Source organism: Jaculus jaculus, chromosome 7 (assembly GCF_020740685.1).
Source record: "Jaculus jaculus isolate mJacJac1 chromosome 7, mJacJac1.mat.Y.cur, whole genome shotgun sequence".
NCBI lineage: Eukaryota > Metazoa > Chordata > Mammalia > Rodentia > Dipodidae > Jaculus > Jaculus jaculus.
Window position 1 is genome coordinate 158,117,261 of NC_059108.1, and position 6,759 is coordinate 158,124,019.

The 6,759-nt window shown below is 41.4% G+C and overlaps 1 pseudogene; it reads left to right on the forward strand.

Moving 5' to 3' along the window:
* Window positions 1–4,984: 4,984 nt before the first annotated feature.
* On the forward strand, window positions 4,985–5,458 carry LOC101599884 (annotated as a pseudogene).
* The last annotated feature ends 1,301 nt before the right edge of the window (window positions 5,459–6,759 follow it).

A 6,759-nucleotide genomic window follows, 5' to 3' on the forward strand; every position in this document is an offset into this window, starting at 1 on the left:
GCTGATGATCCGCCACCTAATAACCCACCCCTGCCTAGTAGCCCTCTCCCACAATCTATCTATCCAGTTCTGTCTAACTTAAAAACCACCAATCCTAATGATGACTCCCTTTCCCCTGAGAAAGAGGCAAATAAGGCTGAGGGAGAAGCTGAATTGCAGGATGAAGCTACTAAATATCATAACCCTGATTGGCACCCCCAGACACTTTTGGGTACATGGTCACCACCCTATAACATAGCACCCCCTTCTTCTGCCCCAGCGCTTGATGCTCCCTCTGATCTAGAAGAAATAACTAGACAAGCCATTACTAAACTTTCCCGGGAGGCACAATCTCTTAAGATGCTCCTCCAAGCCAAAAAGGAAAAGTCGCAGCTGCTCAAGCAATTACACGACCTTGATTTAGAAATACGCTCCCCCCTACTCACCCTGTTCAGAAAACTAAAATCAAAAGTAAAACTCTCCATGCCTTTCCTGTAACTCGCTCCCAAGTTAAACCTATTGAAGGAAAAACTAATGAGGCTGAGCCGCAGGATCCAGATAGGCCAGAAGAGGGAGAGGGGGAATCTGAGACAAGGGAACCTGCTGGGTCAGAAAGCACTGAGAATGAGGAAGGGGATGAAACTCTACTCATTAAAGCCCAGTGATATTGCTGTCTTAAGTTTAAACATATAAAAGAGTTAAAAAGTGCAGTTAGTTTGTATGGTCCTATTGCTCCTTTCACTCTCTCGCTGTTAGAATCTCTAAGTGAAGACTTACTTACTGTTAATGATTGGGTTATGTTAACTAAAGCTACTTTAACTAGGGGTGACTTTCTTCTATGGAAAGCTGATTACACTGAGAGGTGCCAGGATGCTGCCCGCCGTAATTTGGCCGCTGGTGGTTCCTCCAAATCCTGGACGCTAGATAAACTTTTGGGCAACTGTCCCTACGATACAAATGAAAAACAAACCAAATTTCCTCCAGGATTACTTACACAAATTCAACATGCAGCTTTTAAAGCCTGGAAGAGCCTTCCCTCTAAAGGGTCAGCTGTTACCTCTCTTGCTAAACTGAGAAAGGGTCCACAAGAGCTTTATAGTGATTTTATTGGCTGTCTTACAGAGGCCGCTGAGCGCCTCATGGGAAAGGAGGAAACAGATAATGAATTTGTTAGACATCTTGCCTTTGAGAATGCTAACTCAGCCTGCCAAGCGGCTATACGCCCCCATCGCCGTGGCAAAAATATTTCTGACTTTATCAAACTCTGTGCTGATGTAGACCCCACATCCCGCAGCATTGGATTAGCCATAGGAGTGGCCCTTAAAGATTTTACCCAGGGGGACAAGCTCAAAACTTGTTTTAATTGCAAACAACCAGGTCATTTTTCCAGAGAATGCATGGCCCTTAAGGCTGAGCAGCCACTCCCATCCTCTCTGTGTCTGGAAAGCTCTCCCTCAAGGTATGGCTAATAGTCCAACTTCATGTCAGAAATTTGTGGCTAAAGCTTTAGCTTCTACAAGAAGCAAATTTCCCCAATTATATATTATTCATTATATGGATAATATTTTATTAGCTGGAAAGAAAAGACAGAAATCTAGTTACAAAAAACAAAAAAGGGAAAAATGACATAGGGATCAGTAACAAGATGGTTAAATCATAGTTTGTTTATTTTAAATTTTTTACTTTTGGATGTAAAAGGGTCTTCTGCTGCTGACCATTTTTGGCATGCACAAACCAACACTAATTATGCTAAAGCAATGTGGAAAGATCCATTGACTAACAAATGGAGTGGACCCGACCCCATATTAATATGGGGATGAGGATCTGTTTGTATTTTCTCACAGAAAGAAAATGGAGCCAGATGGTTGCCAGAACGTTTGGTGCGGCATGCAGGCCACGAGATCAAGCAAGAGGACACTGCTGATCCTGATGATATGGAGTCATCTACATCTTGCTTACAGTGAACTTTACTGGACCTATGTTCCTGATCCTCCTATATTACATCCAGTGACTTGGGAGAAAAAAGAAATCATAGTTCTAGTCAATAACACTCAGGTGCTAAGTACACAATCTAGTAAAAATATGGAATTACATCAAATAATTATGAGTTCATATTCAGGGCATGGTCTAGGTATTCCACTATGCTCTTCTAAGACTAGCATAGTGGGATGTTTTGAAATAAAGGAAAGAAACATTACTGTAAAGCATGTACAAGAGCATGTACAAGGTACTAAGAAGATAAAGCAGGTTCAAATAAGCAGAATTTCTATTTGGCTTCCCTATGGAAATCAAGTTACAGGGGATAGTCCACCAGAGGACTTTATTCCCTGTGAAGGAAACACACCTTGGTTAAATAAATCTATACATTGGAGCAAATGTGTAGGGAAAACATTTATCAGGTATAATGTTTCTGGATCTACTAGATATGTTAAGGACTGGTCAGGATCAGCAGGCTCTATAGAGAGTCAAACTGAATGGGTTAATGATTGGACTACTGGACTGTCCTCAGGATTGTGGTGGTCAGACAATGGACATCAGCAAACTTATGTGTGGAAAATTGCTCCTGCTATGGGAGGTATCAAGGTTACATTTGCCAGCAATAATTCAAATAGCCTTCCAAAGGGAACTGTTAGGGCCTGTGTTACACCACCTATGCCCCGATGTTAGGGAATATAAATCTTATCTGGTATCATGGGTCTGAGGAAATGTTTAATGTTACTTGTGATAATTGTAGTCTGTCCAATTGTATTTCTCATGATTCTGGAACTGTAATGATTGTCAAACAACCTGCATTTGTTATGATTCCTGTTAATCTTTCAAAGCCTTGGAAAAATTTTAGCTATACAAAACAGTCATCTTGATTTTGATGCCACTAAGGCTGCTAATGACTTACTTACTACAATTAAGTCTGTGTTGCATGGTTGTGACTCTCTAAGTTCCTGGATAGGCAGCTTTGCAGCTATGGGAGTTTGTCTTCTGCTTCTCTTATGCCTATTGCCTATTTTCTTCAAGTGTCTAATGAAGTCTATTGTGCATATTCATGCAGAGGTCCAAGCCATGCACTATAGAATACATCCTTGACTCCCCTCCTTTAGGAGCTGCATAGGATTCAGACATATGCATATCAGCTCACAATAAAGTGAGTATGATATGGGCACCAACATGGGTGCGAGGCAAAGCACTGCAAGGGAAGGTCCTTTTCTGACCGCTTCTGAATTCCCTGAGAGAAAAACCTGACTTGCATGGAGGTTGGTACCACACTTATTATGATCATATAGGCCCTGCCTCCCCTCCCCAAAAGGTACCAAGGGCCAAGATTGTGGGTCAAAAAAATGACAGACCATGGGAGGTGTCAGGTCAATACTCCCCCAGTTGGTTAAAGCCCACCGCTGAATAGTGGGTTTCCCTGTCTTTTGTATAGAAGAAGGGAGGAGATGTTGGGAGCTGTAGCTGCTCTTTGACCATGAGAACTGAAGCTGTTTTTGGACCTCCGGGCACAGAGACCTTATTGTATGGCTTTGGCAAACAGTCTTCAGACACAGAGGCATTTGTGGAGCAGACTTTAGGCACGTAGGCACTGTCTGGAAAGTTTTATTTTCTGTATATAAGCTTGTGCTTGCCTGAATAAATCTGAGACCTTGATCAGAATACAGACTTCGTCTCCTTTGTGTCTCTTGTCTCCCATCCAGGTTACTTTCCCCTCATGTCCTTGTTTAACTCCCCGCTGGCCGGGGCAGAAGGGGAGAGGATATGATGGAAAGCAGAGTTTCAAAGGGGAAGGTGGGGGGATGGAGGGAATTACCATGGGATATTGTTTACAATTATGGAAGTTGTCAATAAAAATATTTAAATAAAGAAAGAGAAACAGGCTTTTAAAAAGAAATTATAGTGAAGGTGTAAGAACTTGGAATGCTTACCTAAAAGAAACTGAGGCATTGAAAAAGAGATTACACTAAAGCTGTAGGCACATGGAAAGTTCACTTGAGAGAAACTGAGGCCTCTGAAGAGAGACTAGAGTAAGGCTGCAAGCACCTGGAAGATAGAATTTAGTGGCTTGTGAAAGGAGATTTCATGGAAAAAATGCGAGGGGAGATGTGAAAGCAGAGACCAGAAGAATCTGAGGAGAAATGAATAATGAAGAGGGTTACACTCATGGTTACCCCAAGTTTAAAGAAATTGTACAGGTGGCAAGTCTAGAGTTGGTGAAGGCTTGCATGTGGTAGATTTGGAGACTAGAGGAAAATCATATATGTAATCAAAGTGAGAAGTTAGCCTAAAGTATAAAGCAGAGGCAAACAGAAAATTTCAGCTCAAGAAACACACAAAGCTATGATCTTGCATTCCCACCCCAGAGGCTACTCACATGTGTCTGAACAACACAGGGTAAAAGCCAGAGAGACACCTCCCTTTCCCACACACCCAACACACTGAGGATCATGCAGCAAGAGAGGGAAGGGAGGGAAGGCCACTGCCTTTATAGCATTAGATTCAGGTATGCAAGGAGAAGACCTGATTGGTTCATAGATTTGGAGGGTGGAACCCAGAGCCAGCCCATCTGAACCAGCCCATTCAGGTAGTGTACTACACTGTGGGCAGCAGGAGTTCCATTTCTGTCAAGCATTCAGTTCTTGTGCCAGGGCGAGGTGTCATCCTACCTTATCCTTCTTCTATCCTCATTCATTACTTTATTATGTATCTGCCCAGACATACCACTCTGCTTGCATTATTTCCATCACATGAAATATTATAAAAATTGACAGTTTTGAGTCAGCCCCCATGCAATGCACTCCGGATCCCCCATGCTCTGTCATGCCTCAGCCCATTTCCGTTCCCTGCAAGGCTGAAATCAAGCAAGAATCAAACAGTGTTTGTGGGCACCAGAGAACCTGATTCTGGCAGTATTTCATGACACTTAAATCTCTGAGAAATAATTGGTCCATGGTTGACAGCAAAGGAGCATCAAGTCTGCTGGTTTTGAGCACTGAATGGCTTGCTTTCCTCCTAGATGGGCGGTGACAGCTCCAAAACAGATGCCTCTCAGCTAGGGGTATCCGCGGACTACATTGGAAGGAGTGACCATGTCATCCAGCCTCCTGATGATTGCAAAGGATGCTAAAGAGTGTGTTCAGGAGCGTGTGAGTGAGTTCATAAGCTTCATCACATCAGAGGCAAGTGAACAGTGCCCTCAGAAGAAACAGAAGACAATCAATGGGGAGAACATTCTGTTTGCCTTGTCCACGCTAGGCTTTGACTGTTATGTGGAACCTCTGAAATTATACCTTCAGAAATTCAGAGAGGCTATGAAAGGAGAGAAGGGCATTGGTGGAGCTGTCTCAGCTACAGATGGACTAAGTGAAGAGCTTACAGAGGAGGCATTTACTATCCAGTTACCAGCTGGCTTAATAACTACAGATGGTCAACAACAAAATGTTATGGTTTATACAACATCTCTGGTGTTCAGCAAATTCAGTTTTCATGATCTGAAGAAATGATGGGAGAGAGTCAAGAGTGAGAGTGCGATGCTGGAACAGAGGCAGGGAAGGAAAGGACTGGTGGGAAGATGCCTCTTTGTACATTAAGTGGCTGGATGTGGCTTCCTGATGCTTTTTGAGGTGTTAATTCTGACTTGAGAATCTTTTTCACAAATGATTTTAAAGCAAAAAAAAATTGGATTTTAAAGGTATTTAAATATTTTTGTTTTGTATGAGAGTTTGTTGCTCTATATGACACCTGTATGCATTGTATATTGTAGTTTATTACTGTCAGATTTGTAGACAGTTTCTTATTTTCATATTGAATCATGTTACTTTTGTAATTCATGCAAGCAGCTGGGTCAATTCATGTTTGCACTTTTAATAAACTATAAGGGTAGAGTTCATTTTGAATGAAAGTTGCCTTTAATATAAATTTGCGTTTGTCTTGCCTATATAATACCTTGCATGATAACATAGCTAGATTTTTAGTATTTATTGACTTTTTTGGTATAGCTTAAGCACACCATTTTTAAAGGGTGTAACTGAATAATTAAATCTGAACGCAGAAGCAAGTGTTGTCTGCCCTTCTAAACGTGGTGTCCGTTCACAGTGTTCATGCTGTTCATTGTGCCTGTTCACACAGGTTTAGTTACTTGAGTTATAAGTGTTGGAATTCATTTTAGTTCGTTGCACTTTAGAAATGGTGCCCCTTTTGTTTGATACTTGATTTTTTTCAAAGCATAGCTTCAACTATTACAGTATCTTCTTCCAGAAGAGAACTTTTTTTAGTCCAGTGGTAAATGTCCTCGTTTTACCTTTTTCATAGAATGTCTGATTTCTTATGATGCGGGCATTATCGTGCACACAAACAAGTGAACAAACTGGAGATGGCGTTGGGAGTGATGGAAGAGTGAGCCACCACCACCTGGTTTGCTGTCATGATCTTGCAATAAACTAAGCTCAGATAATTTTGTATAATTTAGTAGCTCAGTAATTTTGTATAATTTAGTAGTATGTATTTGCATTGTTCCTTTTTTAAAGTGTGGATCTGTATTTTCTCATCTATTCTTTCTAGTGACAACTAGCTGGAGGATTCTTTAAAAAAAAAAAAAAACACTATCAAAAATGTCTATTGTATGGATTGCCTAGAAGGAAATGTTGAGGATGTTCACAGGTTACTGACATGTGTGAGGCAGAGCAGCTTCCCAGAGGAGCTAACAGAACTTTCCACTTTGTCAGGAGCCTTGAACACATGGGCATTTGTGAGGTTAAGAACACCTCACCTCTTGCCCCCTTTTCCAAAATA